The sequence below is a fragment of the Peromyscus maniculatus genome, chromosome 7 (genome assembly GCF_049852395.1).
Source record: "Peromyscus maniculatus bairdii isolate BWxNUB_F1_BW_parent chromosome 7, HU_Pman_BW_mat_3.1, whole genome shotgun sequence".
In the NCBI taxonomy this organism is placed as follows: Eukaryota; Metazoa; Chordata; class Mammalia; order Rodentia; family Cricetidae; genus Peromyscus; species Peromyscus maniculatus.
The window spans coordinates 31,397,076-31,412,678 of record NC_134858.1 but is presented as its reverse complement, the minus strand read 5'-3'; positions in this window follow the sequence as shown (position 1 = coordinate 31,412,678).

The following is a 15,603-nucleotide window of genomic DNA, read 5'->3' as shown; positions in this document are numbered from 1 at the left end:
ACAGAAGCCAGAAGGGGGTGTCATATCCTCTAGAATGGGAGTTACAGACAGTTGTAAGCCAGCATGTGGGTGCCGGGAGCTGAACTTAGGTCCTATGGAAGAGCAGTGAGTGTTCTTAACTATTCAGGCACTTCTCCAAGGCCCTGTTGATTTGCTCTTAAGTAAATTGAGTGAATGTATGGCTGGCAGAAAGGTCTTTTCTTATTGTGTAACCCAATGCATTAGGAAGCTGGAACACTGCTTTCCTGTTGCTTGTTGTCTTTACCCATTTTGTGTTTCTATAACATAAAACCACAGACTAGACAAAGAAAATAAATCTCTTTCTTATACCCCTGGACATGGAGAGCATCAAGACTAAGAGGTTCATACCTAGCAAGGGCTTCCATGCCTCATCATCTCATGGCAGATGGCAGGAGGGAAGGAAGGACCTAACCCATTTTCATAAGAAGACTACTCTCATGATAATTAACACACTAGCACTATAACAAGCTTAATCAGTCCTCATTAAGGATCTCCTCCCAATACTTTCATTGGCTATTAAGTTTCTTATAAGTAAACTCTCAGGGCCAACTTGGACCACACTAATAGAATCTCACAAATCTCTCTAGTCTCAAATATTACTGACCTGGAAAGAGGCCTCTTGGAGTCAGGTTCAGTGGTCTTAGAACAGATGCTAAACACAGATCATGTTGCCAGTGAAGTAGGTAGGAGTCATTTGTCCAGATGAGACCATTGGTGATATTGAAAATAAACACTGATATCTGGATCATTTCAGCATCTCTGGGGAAATAAACAGCTAACATGCAAGGAAAAAGAAGCCAAAAGAAAACTCAGAGGCACCCCAAGAGGCTGCCCTTTTTACTGTCTGTTTGGGAAGAGGGGTAAGTAGTCAGCCTCCCATCTGCCGTCGAGACCAAGTTAAGCTTCCCTTCAGTACCTGAAGAAGAGCCACGTGAGTGGCTCAACTCTTACCTAAAATCTTTTTCTCTGCACTTACTGACATTTAGAAGCCAAACCCCATTACCTTAAAATTGGCTAAATAAGGTCTCTCCAGTTAATTCTGCCTATAAAACAATTTTCCTATTCAAGAATACTGAACGCCGGACTCCATCTCTCATAATAAAGAGGCCATTAATTCTCTGCTACTGCTCATTATTCTTATTAACTAGTCGCAGACTTTTTGCTGGAGGCAAAAATGTATCTATTAGAGCCAGCAAATAAGGATTGCTAACATGCTGAGGCCAGCGTCCTCACCCAGGAACTCAGCAAAGCCAGCGACATTGGACTTCACCAGCTGGACTCTGCATCTGTGCTGTCACAGCCCCAAAAGAAGGTGGAAAGGCAGGCTGTTTGAAAGATGGGGCCTTTGTCTTCACACTTGCTTATTCAGAGCCCCAGTCCTTATTGTTAAGACTAAAAGCTAGCCATTGACACTGCCTTTTGTTTATATACATATAAACAATTTGTTTTTGTTGTATTTGTCAGAAAAAAATAGATTCTGTAAGGGGCAGGAAAAAGAAAGGAGACATTTTCTCACTTGGGAGTTTTCTGTGAAATGTAAGAGCATCAGAGTATAAAGAATGAATGGTTTCTGTGCAATTAATTTACTTAGTTTTTTACCAGCGTTTCTGTTCAAAACAAACTCCATTTGAGAGGCAGAGGCAAGTGGATCTCAGTGAGTTCCAGGCCAGTCTGGTCTACAAAGAGAGTTCCAGGACAGCCAGGAATGTTACACAGAAAAATCCTATCTTGGAAAACCACAAAAAAAAAGTGGGGGGAGCAAACACCAATAAAATGAAATGTACTTTATGTAACATAAATTTTGCCCATTTCAAATGGAAAGACAGGTACTGGAGTATTTTCCACAGTTAAGAGTGCATGCTGATCTTGCAGAGGGCTAGAGTTTGATTCTCAGTAACTCCATAGGGCTGGTCACAAAGATCTCTAATTCCAGCTCCAGATGATCCAAAGCAATCTGTGGCCTCTCTAGATACCCATATATTTGTGCACATTTAAACATGCAGATACATACGCATACACATTGATACTAATAGTTAAAAATCAGTCTTCATAATAGAAACACAGTAACTTCTACTAGACTTGCCAAGTGTTGGAAGTATCATCACTCATTTCTAAAACACTGTCATCCTGTTGAGAAGATCTAGCTAGCTAATCCACACTCCTGCCTCCTGCTCCAAGCAACCATTAATTAACCTCTTCACACTTACCATGCAATGTGCATTGAGTTGATTCTTTTTTCGTGTAATACAAGCGTTGAGGTTCATCTATGTCATAGCATATACAATCAACTCCTTCCTTTCTATTGCTGAATAAAGTGAATATAACTGGAATAGATATGAATGATTATTTATTTCTTTACCATTTGCTAAAACATTTAGGTCATTTCACTTATCATCAATAGCTGTATCTTGGACAAATATGAACATTCACATGCTGGTTATTCTGTGGATGTGTTTCCTTTTAGTAGGATATTTTTTCAGAAGTAGAACTGCTATTTTGTGTTATATCTCATTTTTCACTATTTAAGAAATAGGATACTTATCCAAAATGTTTTTACTGTATTGCTTCCCCACTCAACATATGAGGGTTCCTATTTTTCTGTCTTTGTCAACATCCATCTAATTATAGCCAGTCTAGTAGATATGAAGTAATGTTTTGTGGTGGCTTTAATTTACATTTCTCTGATGAATAATATTTTGAGCATCTTTTATGTGCTACTTCACCATTCAGGGACTCTTTGAAGCAATATCTGTTCATAATCTCTGCATCCTTCTCAAAACTGAGTTGCTTCTATTTCAGTAACTGAACTGGAAGTACTCTGTGTAAACTCTTAAAGCAGTCTTTTATCAGATTTGTGCTTTGCAAATACTTTCCTCCCAACCTATTGCTTATCTTTTGATTGACTCAATATGTTTGTTTGCAATGCAAAGTTTTACCTTTTGATGGATCCTAATTTATTATTGTTTTTATTTGCAATTTTTTATCCAGAAAAATTTTTCTTAGCACAAATCTTGAGGATATTCTCTCTTTTCATTCTTTTATTAAAGATAGATTCTTTTCAAATATAATATATCCTGTTTATAGTTTTCCCGCCATCTCTCCTAGTTCCTCCCCATATCTGTACCCAACCCCTCCTGATCCACTTCCTTGCTGTCTCTCATTAGAAAAGGACGGGTATCTAAGAGATAACAGTCAAACATGATGAAATAAATTGTAATAAGATGGAACAAAAACTTTGTATCAAAGTTGGACACTGCAACCCAAGAGGAGAAAATGAGTCCCAAGAGCAGGAACAAGAGTAAGAGACCTACTCATTCTCACAGTCAAGAATCCCATAAAAACACTAAGCTAATAATTATAATATATATGCAGAGGACCTTGTGTAGACCCTGCGCTTGCTGTTTCAGTTTCTGAGAGCTCATATGTGCCTTGCTTAGTTGATTCAGAGGGCCTTATTCTCCTGGTGTCCTCATATCCACTCTGCTTTTATACTCTTTCAGCCTCTTTCAGAGGATTCCCTGAGCTCTGATGGGAGGGATTTCATGGAGAACTCCAGTTTAGACTCTCTCTATATATAATGTCTGGCTGTGGTCTCTGCATCTGCATCTGTTCTCATGCTGCCAGAGGAAGCCTGTCTAGTGATGACTCGATAAGGCACAGATCTATTAGTATAGCAAAATACCATTAGAAAATTTCTCTCTCCCTTCCTCTCTCCCTTCCTCCCTCCCATCTTTCTTTCTTCCTTTCTTTCTTTTCTTCCTTTGACTAGCAGCATTTGGTTTTAGCTTAGGTCTCTAGCCTGTCTAGTCTAGTTCATAGACACCCAAGCAGTGTCAGATGTGGGTTCCTTCTCATGAAGTGGGCCTTAGGTCAAATCAGGCATTAGTTGGCTTCTGCCTCAAGTTCTGCACCACCATTGCCATAGCATATGTAGGCAGGGTGGATTGTAGGTCAAAGGTTTTGTAGCTGGGTTGGTGTCCATGTTTCTCTTTCAGTATTCTGCTGAGCACCTTCCCACACCAAAGAGACTAGAATTTAAGGGTAAGGATTGCATGTAGGCACGAGCTTAACTTCTCCATGTTCAATGAGTTCTGTGGGTTTAGTCCTCAGCAATGGAGTCTCACTGTCCTTTTGCTGGGAGTGACCTTTTGTCTTAGCAACAGCCCAGGTTGTTTGGGGATTTGCATGGGACCCTCTTGTACAGCAACTCAATTGAATGTAACCCATTCCCTCTACTGGAAGACTAGCCTGGCTGCAAGAGATGGCCAGTTGAGACTCCGTATTCCCCATTACTAGGAGTTCTTATTAGGATCACTTTCACAGATTCCAAGAAGTTTCCACTGCACTAGATTTCTACACACACACACCCAAATTCTCTCCCAATTCCATCTGTCTCTCCCTGCACTCTGTACTTCTACCCCATCTCCCTGACATCTGATTCCACACTCACAACCCCAGCTCCCCCAACTCTGCTCATAAAAATCTATTCTCTATCTCCTTCCCAGGGATATCCCTAAATCTCCCCAGACTCCTTCTTTTTACCTAAGTTCCCTGAGTCTATACATTGTAGTTTGATCATCCTTTCCTTAATAACTAATATCATTTACTTAACAACTAGTATCCCCTTATAAGTGAGTATATACCCTATTTACCTTTCTGGGTCTGAGCTACCTCACTCAGTATGTTCTTTTTTTTTTTCTATTTCTATCCATTTGCTGAAAATTTCATGATGTTAGTTTTTTTTTAACAGCTTAGTAATACTCCATTGTGTAAATGTATCACAATTTCTTTATCCATATGTCTGTTGAGGGGCATCTAGGTTGTTTCCAATTTCTGGCTATTATAAATAGAACCTAAATGAGCACAGTTGAACAAGTGTCCTTATGGTAGGATGGAACATCCTTTGGAAATATGCCTAAGAGTGGTATAGCTGGGTCATCAGGTCGATTGAGCTCTGACTTTATGTGGAACTACCATATTGATTTCCATAGTGGCCGTACAACTTTGCACACCCACCAGCAGTAGAGGAGTGTTCTCTTTTCTCTATAGCCCCACCAGTATGAGCTGTCCCTTGTGGTGTTGTTCTTAGCCATTAGGACAAGTGTAAGAGGAAATCTCAAAGTGGTTTTGATTCGCATTCCCCTGATGGCTAAGGATGTTAAACATTTCTTTAAGTGTTTCTCAGCTATTTGAAATTCCTGTTGAGACTTCTCTCTTTAGATCTGCTCCCTATTTTTAACTGGATTACTTGTTTGTTTGTTCTATATCTAGTTTCTTGAGTTCCTTATATATTATGGATATCAGTCCCCTGTCAGATGTGGAGTTAATGAAAAGCTTTTCCCATTCTGTAGGCTGCTGCTTTGTCTGATTGGAGGTGTCCTTTGCCTTACAGAAGCTTTTTAGTTTCATGAGGTCCCATTTATTAATTGTTGATCCTAGTGCCTGTGCTATCAGTCTTCGGTTCAGAAACTTGTCTCCTGTGCCAATATACTCAAGACTGTTTCCCACTTCTTTTCTATCAGTGTGTCTGGTTTTATGTTGAAGTCTTTGATCCATTTGGACTTGACTTTTGCAGGGTGATAAGTATGGATCTATTTGCATTCTTCTATATGCAGACATCCAGTCTGACCAGCACCATTTGTTGAAGATTCTTTCTTCCAGTGTGTATTTCAGGCTTTTTTTATAAAAAAAAAAAAAAAAAAGTATCCATAAGTGTGGGGATTTATGTCTGGTCTCCAATTCAATTCCATTGATCAACATGTCTGTTTTTATGCCAATACTTCCAGTTTTTATTACTATATCTATATAGTACAACTTGAAATCAGGAATAATGGGGCCTCCAGCAGATCTTTTATTGTTCAGGATTGTTTTAGCTATCTGTTTTTTGATTTTTTTTTTTGCTTTTTGTTTTGTTTTCCATATGAAGTTGAGAAACAAGGTCTCTATAAAGAATTGTGTTGAAATTTTGATGGAGATTGCATTGAATCTGTAGACTGCTTGTAGTAGGATGGCCGTTTTTACTATGTTAATCACACCGTGAGTGAGCATGGGAGCTCTTTCCACCTTCTAATATCTATGTCTTCTCAATGTCTTTCTTCAGAGACTTGAACTTTTTATTATACCAGTCTTTTCACCGGATTGGTTAGAATCACCCCAAGATATTTTATATTACTTGAGGCCATTGTAAAGGATGTTATTTCCCTGATTTCTTTCTCAGTCCAGTTGTAGTTTGTTTATAGGAAGGCTACGATTTGTTGTTGTTTATTTTATTTTATTTTATTTTATTTTATTTTATTTTATTTTATTTTATTTTATTAGTGAATCTTGCATCCAGCAACTTTACTGAAAGTGTTTATGAGCTGGAGAATTTCCCTGGAGGAATTTTCAGGATCACTTACATATACTACCATATCATCAATAAATAAGCATACTTTGAATTCTACCTTTCAAATTTGTATCCTCATGATCTTCTTCAGTTAACTTAGCTAAAGCTTCAAGTACTATTTTGAATAGATATGGACAGAATGGACAGCCTTGTCTTGTTCCCGATTTTAGTGGAATTGCTCTGAGTTTCTCACCATTTAATTTGATGTTGGCTGTAAGCTTGCTGTATATTGCTGTTACTACATTTAGGTATGTCCCTTGTATCCCTAATCTCTGCAGGAGACTTCTATGATTAAGGTGCATTAGATTTTGTTAAAGGCCTTTTCTGCATCTAATGAGATGATCCTGTTTTTTTTTTCTTCAGTTTATTTATATGGTAGATTACATATACTGATTTTTGTAAATTAAACCATCCCTCCATTTCTGGAATAAAGCCAACTTGAACATGGTGGATGATCTTTTGATGTGTTATTTGATTTGATTTGCAAGTATTTTATTGAGTACTTTTCATCTATGTTCACAAGGGAAATTATCTATAATTTTCTTTCTTTGTTGGATCTTTATGTGGTTTGGATGTTAAGATAATTGGGCCTCATAAAATGAATTTGGTAACGTTCCTTTTGTGTCTATTTTGTGGAATCATTTGAGAAGTATTAGCATTAACTCTTCTTTGAAAGTCTGTTAGAAGTTTGTGCTAAAACCATCTGGCCTTTTGGTTTTTTGGTTGTTGTTTTGTTTTGTTTTGGGGGGAGAGGTCTTTTAATGATGGCTTCTATTTCACTAGGGATTATAGGTATATTTAAATTGTTTATCTGAACTTGTTTCAACTTTGATAAGTGGAGTGGTACCTATCAAGGATATTATCCATTTCTTTAAGATTTTTCCAAATCGGTGGCATATGGATTTTAAAAGCATGTTTTCTGATTAGTTGGATTTTCTTGATGTCTATTTTTATGTCATCTTTTCATTTCTGACTTTATTACTTTGGATATTCTCTCTATGTCTTCGAGTTAGTTTGGATAAGGTTTTGTCTATCTTGTTGATTTTCTAAAATATTAACTGTTTTTTCATGGATTATTTGTGTTATTTCTTTGTTTCTATTTTTATTGATTTAAGCCCTCAGTTTGATTATTTCCTGCCATCATCTACTCCTCTTCGGTGTGATTACTTCATTTTATTGCAGAGCTTTCAGGTGTGCTGTTTAGGAGCTAGTATGAGATCTTTCCTTTTTTTTTTTTAATGTAAGCACTTAGTGCTATTAACTTGCCTCTTAGTACCACTTTGATTGTGTCCCATAAGTCTGGGTATATTGTTTATTCATTTTCATTGAATTTTATAAAGTCTTTAATTTCTTTATTTCTGTCTTAACATGTTTTTAATTCAGTAGAGTTATTGGATTTCCATGAGTTTGTAAGCTTTCTGTTGTTGATATCCAACTTCAATATGTGGTGGTCTGATAGGAAGCCTAGAATTGTTTCAATTTTCTTGTATATGCAGAGACTTGCTTTGTGACTGAGTATGTGGTCAAACTTGGAGAAAGTTCTATGAGGTACATAGTAGAATGTATATTCATTTTGTTTGGGTGAAATGTTCTGTAAATATGTTAGGTCCTTTTGGTTTATAGCATCTTTTAGCTCCAGTATTTCTTAGTTTTTGTCTGGATGACCTGTCCATTAGTGAGAGTGGGGCATTGAAGTCTCCCACTATCAGTATGTAAGGGTCAATATATTATTTAAGCTGTAGTAGTGTTTCTCTCACAAACTTCGGTGCCCTTGTATTTGGGGAATAGATGTAAAGAATTGAAATGTCATCATGGTGGATTTTTTCTTTAATTAAGCATGTACTGTTCTCCACCTTGTTTAATTAGTTTTGGTTTGAAGTCTACTTTGCTAGATATTGAATGGCTATACCACCCTACTTCTTAGGTTCATTTTCTTGGAATATCTTTTTTCACCTTGTCATCTTGAAGTAATTCTATCCTTGATGTTGAGGTTGTTTCTTGGATGGAGTAGAAGGATGGATCCTATTTTTGCATCATTTTTGTTAGTTTCTTTTTATTGGGGAATTGAGACCACTGATATTGAAAAGTATCAATCATCAATGATTGTTGATTGCTATTTTTATGTTGTTGTTATTGGTGGTGGTGGTAATGGTGGTGGTCATTATGGTGCTGTGTGCATGATTGTTCGGGTGTTCTTCCCTTCTTTTGATTTTGCTGGTGGGAGATTACTTATTTCCTATATTTTCATATATGCAGTTATCCTTCTTAGATTGGAGTTTTCCTTCTGGTACCGTCTGTAGAGCTGGATTTGTAGGTAGATATTGCTTAAATTTGATATTATCATGAATATCTTATTTTCTTCATCTATGGTGATTGAAAGTTTTGCTGGGTACAGAAGTCTGAAGCTGGCATCTGAGGTCTCTAAGAGTCTGCAGCACATCTGTCCAGGCCCGTCTGTCTTTTAAAGTCTCCATTGAAAAGTCAGCTATTATTCTAATAGGTCTGTCTTTATAGTTACTTGGTCTTCCCTTATAGCTTTTAATATTCTTTCTTTCTTTGTCATGTTTATAGTTTTGATTTTTATGTGTTGAGGGGACTTTCTTTCCTGGTCCAACCTACTTGATGTTCTTTGTGCTTCTTGTACCTTTATAGGCATATCCTTCTTTAGGTTTGGACATTTTTCTTGTATGATTTTTTTAAAAACATTTTTGGGCCTTTGAACCGGGTTTCTTTTCCTTCCTGTAGACCTATTATTCTTAGGTTTGGTCTTTTCATAGTGTCCCAGATTTTCTGGATGTTTTGTGTCAGAAGTTTTTTTTTTTTTTTTTTTTTAACATTTTCTTTGACCAATGTATTTATTTATTCTTCTATCATATCCTCAAAGCCTGAGATTGTGTCTTCCACCTTTTGTATTCTGCTTATGAAGCTTGCCTCTGTGATTCCTATTAGAGTTCTCACACTTTTCATTTCCAGAATGCCCTCAGATTGTGTTTTCTTTATTGATTCATTTCCAATTTCAGATCTTGAAGAGTTTTACTTGTTGATCTGGTAGGGTAGGTTCTTGAGTTAGCAGAGGGTGCCTGCTAAGATGGGGTTGGGATGCAATGACTAGGGAAGGGGAGGGGTTTTAGGAGGGAATGGTCTGTGGGATATACAGGAGATGACAGCGGGGGATGATTGGGTACAACTGGTCTTCAAGTGCAGCACTGAGGATGAGAGTGCTGCATTGGCTCTGGAGGAACAGAAGGATGGGAGAAGGTCTGCAGGCAGACTGCCTGGTTTTCTGGCAGGCACGGCTTGTGGTTTAGCAGAGCTTCCAAGATTTTCTCTTAATATCACTTATGAAGTTTGCTTTATCTCATAAGTTTATGATCATATTAAGTTAACTTTTGTGGATGATGTGAGGTGAAGGCTCAGGTTCATCTTTTCCACATCACTTTGTAGCTGATCCAGCATCATTTGATGAAAACACTATAGTTTCACCAGTGAATTAATTCAGCTTACATTTTGTTTGTTTGTTTATTTTTTTTTTCAAGAGAGGATTTCTCTGTGTAGTTTTGGTGCCTGTCCTGCATCTTGCTCTGTAGATCAGGCTGGCCTTGAACTCACAGAGATCTGCCTGGCTCTACCTCCCGAGTGCTGGGATTAAAGGCATGTGCCACCACTGCCCAGCTCAGTTCACATTTTGTAAACTACTGATTGTAAAGACAAAGGCTAATATCTGTGCTCTAAATTTAGCATTTGCAACAAACTAATAACTTAAATATCATTATGCCTGGTTTCCAAATAAGGAGCTAAGAAGCAAGCAAGTCCAGTGTGCTTCTGTACAACAGGGTGAATATAGACAACAATGATATTCAGTGTGTTTCAATTATTGCAGCATTTCAGTGGTGGAACATTCACTCCCTTGTAAATAATCTTTCTTTTCAGGAACTCTAAACTATCAAAACTATTATTATAAAATGTTACCCTATTTTATAAAAATTGTAGAAGGCTATCATTTTGGAGTAAGCTCCAATGATCATGATTGTGAAATTCCAGCTATCTTTATTTTTAAAGTGAAAATGTAACTGAAGTAATCTTTAAAAGTGGGAAGTAAGGGTAAGTACCTAAGACAGTGGATACTATGTCTATTTAGAATGGAAGGTTCTCTCCTGGGGAATGTGACCTCTCCAGCCACAGGTTCTTGGCCAGGTTTACAATACCAGGCATGAAGTGTTCTTTTCTGTGGAGGAGTCTTAAATCCAATCAAAAATCTGTTGGTTAGTCCCATAACATTCGTACTACTGCTGCACAAATGGATGCATGATGCCAAGCTGCTTGCCATGTTTGTGTCTCTTCACCCTCCTCAGAGAACCTTCTTGTTGCAGTGAATGACTGTGCATACAGTGACTCACAACTAGCCAAAACACGGAGAATAAATAACTGGAGAGTGCTCAGCCCCAAATGGAACATCTATATCAGGCCCTTGAGAAGGCTCAGGGAACATAGAAGAAGAGGGGTGGAAACATTGTGGCAGCTAGTAGTTGAGGAGGACATGTGTGAAATAGTGTCTTCTGGCTATGACAGGATGGTTTCATTCATACACTCCCAGCAGCTGTGTCTGTCTATGCAACACCTAGGAAGATCAAGTTAGCCAACAGTTCAACATGGGTGGGGGAGGGGCTTAAAAGGGTCTTCTGCTCCTAAAAGCTATTGGGGTTGATGGCTGGTGGGGAAGGGTGAGTCACTTTTCTTCAGGGGTGTGGCAGTTGGTAGATTGCCCATGTTCCATCTGGTAAATGATCCTACACCTATGCTCACACAGCACTAATTGGACTCAGTTTTTTTGTTTATTTGTTTTAAAGTAGATATGAAGTTTGGAGGTGGGTGTGTATCAGACATGTAATAGATGTTAGAGGAGGGCAGAAGGAGACATGACCAAAATACATTGTACACATGTATGAAATGCTCAAGGAATAGGTAAAGATAATGCAATTTAAATAAGAAGATAATAAATCCTAATAGATATTTATTAAAAGAAGGCACAGAAATGTCCAACAGATACATGATAAAATGTTCAAAAAACTAGTCACCAATGTGAATCAAAAACAAAAAAAGATATCAATCAATTCTAGTAATGACTATTATAAAAAAAGACTAATCTAACCAATGTTGACATTGATGTAGTCAGTGATGTGGGGACAGTATAATGCTTCTTCAAAAAGGTAAACATAGAATTAACACATGATTCAGTAAGCTTACTAGCAAGTATGTACCCAAAATAAACAAAATTAGCATGTTAAAGAGACATCTGTGTTCATCTTGTTCATGGCATCATTACTCACAATAGTCACAAATGGAAACATGTCTACCAACTGGAAAGCAGATGAAAAATTAACTGCATGTATACAATGGAGTGTTCATCAGCCATAAAAAGAATGAAAACCTATCATTTTAAACAACATAGATGGATGGATGGATGGATCTGGAGCTCTTTGTGTTAAGTGAAACAAGCCAGACACAGACAGACAAAAATTGTAACATCTCGTCCATGTGAAATCAAACCTGTTGATCTCATGGAAGTTGAGAGTAGAGTGGTGGTTATTGGAGGTTGAGGAAGGTTAAAGTTGATTCTGAGTTACAATAAAGTAAGAACAAAATAATTCTGGTGTGCTAGATAAGCTATAATTATATTCAAACATCTTTCCTTTTTTATTATTTGAGAATTTCATCCATGCATATAATTTATTTTGTTCAAATTTACCCCCATTTTTCTCCCCTTCAAGTCCTCTCCCATCCCCACACTACTTTTATCTCCCAACTTCATGTGTTCCTTCTGTAATCCCTTAGTCTATTTAGTGCAGCCTGTATGTGCATAATAAGTATAAGACAAGCTATCAGAACATGTGTCGGTTCTCTGGGCTGCATTCCCAAGGAAAACTGACCCACCTTCCCTCAGCAGCCATCAGTTGCCAATAGATTCTCAACAAAGGTGTGAGACTTCATGAGCCCTTCCCATATTCATGCTGGGAGTTTGAGTGCTTTGATTTTATGCAGGTTTTATGCATGCAGTCACAGCTGCTATGAGTTAATGCATGCAATGGCCTCTTCATGTCTGGCATATACTGTTTTGCTGCAAATATCCTTACCTCTGGCTTCTATAGTATTTTGCTTCTCTTCTGTGATGATCCCTGAGCTTTGAAGGAGTGTGTGATACAGGTGTCCCGTGTGGAACTGATCCATTATTCTAGAATTTCTTACATAAATTTAACAGTTGTCTTTGTATTAATCATTATCTATTGCAAAAAGAAGCTTCTCTGACAAGGGTTGACACATTGTACTAATATAATGGTGTAATATAAACCTTAGAGGTTGTATATTACACATTTTTTAATCTTATGGGCACAGTTTAATACTGTGTCCATTTAGCTGAATACTAGTAGGAGGTCTCCTCTAGGGCCTATGACCTAGCCAGTCACAGGTTTTTGGTCCAGTTAATGGTATCAGGCACAAACTCAAATTTCATCTTTTGGGTTTCAAATCCAATCAGAAATTTCCTGGTTACTCCAATAGCATTCCAGCCACTTTTGGGACAATGAGTATATCTTTGCTAGCCAGTCATTATTATAGCTCTCAAGTTCCACAAATGGTTAAGAGTGCTGATTACTTTTCTACCATGGGAATGTGCAAAGAACCTTCCAGTACTTCAAAATCTAGCCAGTTAGATATGAAACTTCATTTAGAAAATTTTATTATAAAGAAATGATGGTTTAAATCTGATTTAAATAATATATAAATATATTTATATATCCAAGCTTCACATTACCCTATTAGTGCTTACAGTTAAAATTCTTGAGTACCAGTGAAAAAGTAAATATGAATTTAAAGATTCCTCATAACAAATCAGTTATTTTCTATTCTTCTGTCTCCCTGACAGAAATGAGTAAATTTTTGTCTTTGTTGCTGCTTTTTCAAACACTTTCTCTCTATAAACCACCCCTGTGCTTAGCTTATTAGAACACTTGTTTCATTTTGTAGAACGAAGTGTTCTTCAGTTCTGAATTGAACATAAAGTAAATTAAGTTATTCAACCAAATTCTAGTCATTTTTTGTGACAATATTGATAAAGTGATCAAGAATTTGGTGTGTATGTTTAGTGATAATTTTATCACTGAAAAGGATGTCCATTATCTTTTACTATTAGGAAAGATAATTTAGACATACAAGTTCCCCATCCCTACTATTAGCCATTGAACCATAATAAATGGGTTCTTTGCTCATTCATTTATTCACACAATAAATTGTTATTGAGTTTCTGCTCTTGGTAACAGGTATTTATGATTTGCTCTCAGGTTTGACTCAGGATGATCTTCCTATTAGCTGCCACTCCCCATCTTCTGGCAGAAAGCAGTTGGACCACATGTTCCCAATTACCTAGTCCCTTGTTCCTTCCTCCCTGCTTCAGCAGGACAAGGCTCAGAAGTCACAATGACTCTGGTTTTAAAATCAACAAGAACTATAAAATAAGCACCAGGCCTGAGGCAAAAACCTGTCTCCAATAGTGAAGTCTGTCTTGATTTGTTACTTCACATCTGTTTTCTTCCTTGCTTGGCTCCATTTCTTTAGTAGCTGAGAATTCTTAGTTCCTGGATATTGGTTTGTGTTAACTACCTGCTTTGTTATGCTTTGTCTCGTTTTGTTTGCTGGCTTGTTTTAAATTTCTCCCTCTATCCTTTGTGTGTGTGTGTGTGTGTGTGTGTGTGTGTGTGTGTGTGTGTGTGTGTGTGTGTATGTGTGTGTGTGTTTTCTACTGTGTGTTGATGACCTTTTATTTTGAGCCTTTCTCTTATCTGGACTTCTTTAGACTGGGTACATTTCTTCTAAGAGCTGAGTTCTGTGTAGATATTCAATTCAGTCCAAACCCCCAAAGATTTGGCTTTGACTAAGAACTGGCTTATTTTCTAGAATCGGTGTTTTTGACATGGCATCTGTTTCCATTGATATTCCTTAGGCTCAAGTACCATAAGTATAATTTTTTGCAACCCTAACAAATGCCTGACAATCAGCTTCCATAAAGAAAAGGTTTTTGGCTCATGGATTTTAAGTCCATGATTGCTTGGCCCCAGGCATGACATGACCCTAAGATCATGGTTATGAAATAAAAGAAAGGACTCTAGACTCCTATGATCCCTTTGTAGACATGCCCCAATGTCCTAAATACATTCCACATGGCCCCATTTTCAAAAGGTCCCATTATCTCCTCAGACCATCAAGGTGACTGTGAACTCTTTAAAATACGGGTCCATGGGAGACATTCCAAATTTCAACTGTAGCAAGTGTATTAGTCTGTCTTTTGTTGCTCTAGTAAAAATACCCAGGGTATGGGATTTTTCTAAGAAAAGAAACTTATTTGGTTCTTGATTTTTGTATCCGGATGGTCCAAATGTTTTGGCACTAGCATTCTGGTGAGCTTCCTTTCACTTCTGACTTTGGAAAATTAACAAAATGGCAGGAAATAGAAATAAAGACCAAATGGCTGTATGCAAATGAGACTAAACACATGAGGAGGAATTATGTTATGATAAGCTATTTCAGGGGACCAGTATTAGTCTTCCATTAACTAATTATTCTCTCATAGACTCCAGTGATCCATGGTTCTACTATATTTTCAAAATCACTGCACTGTTCTAAGCCTCCAGTACATGAAATTTTGAGTGACATATTTCAAACCAAATCCAAGACATAGTAATAGTTAAGTGACTATTGTGGGTTCTGTGATGAGACTGACTTGGTTGAAATTAAAGGAGTCTGCATATAATACTTAAAATAGTTCCTTATATACATTAAGTTATCAATAAATTTAAGCTCTTCTTATTATATATTGTTATTTACTATCACAACTCAATTGTCTTGTCTTTAGGCTGCTTCCCTTATGATCCATTTTCCACACTTTAGTCAGAGTGATTTTTCTTGTATTCAAATTATCACATGCTCCCAGGGCTTCATGTACAATATATAATTTTGACTGTTTACAAGCTCTATCCTTCCATTACCTCAGAGCCCTCCTTTGTAGTCATCCAGACCAACTTCTTGCCAATGGTACAGCCATATTTTACCTTACTTTTTTCTTCTTTTATTTTATGTTTGTTTGTTGGTTGGTTGTTGATTTTACTGTGGCATGGTTCCATCTCTCTGTTTTCACTTATGCTGCCAAT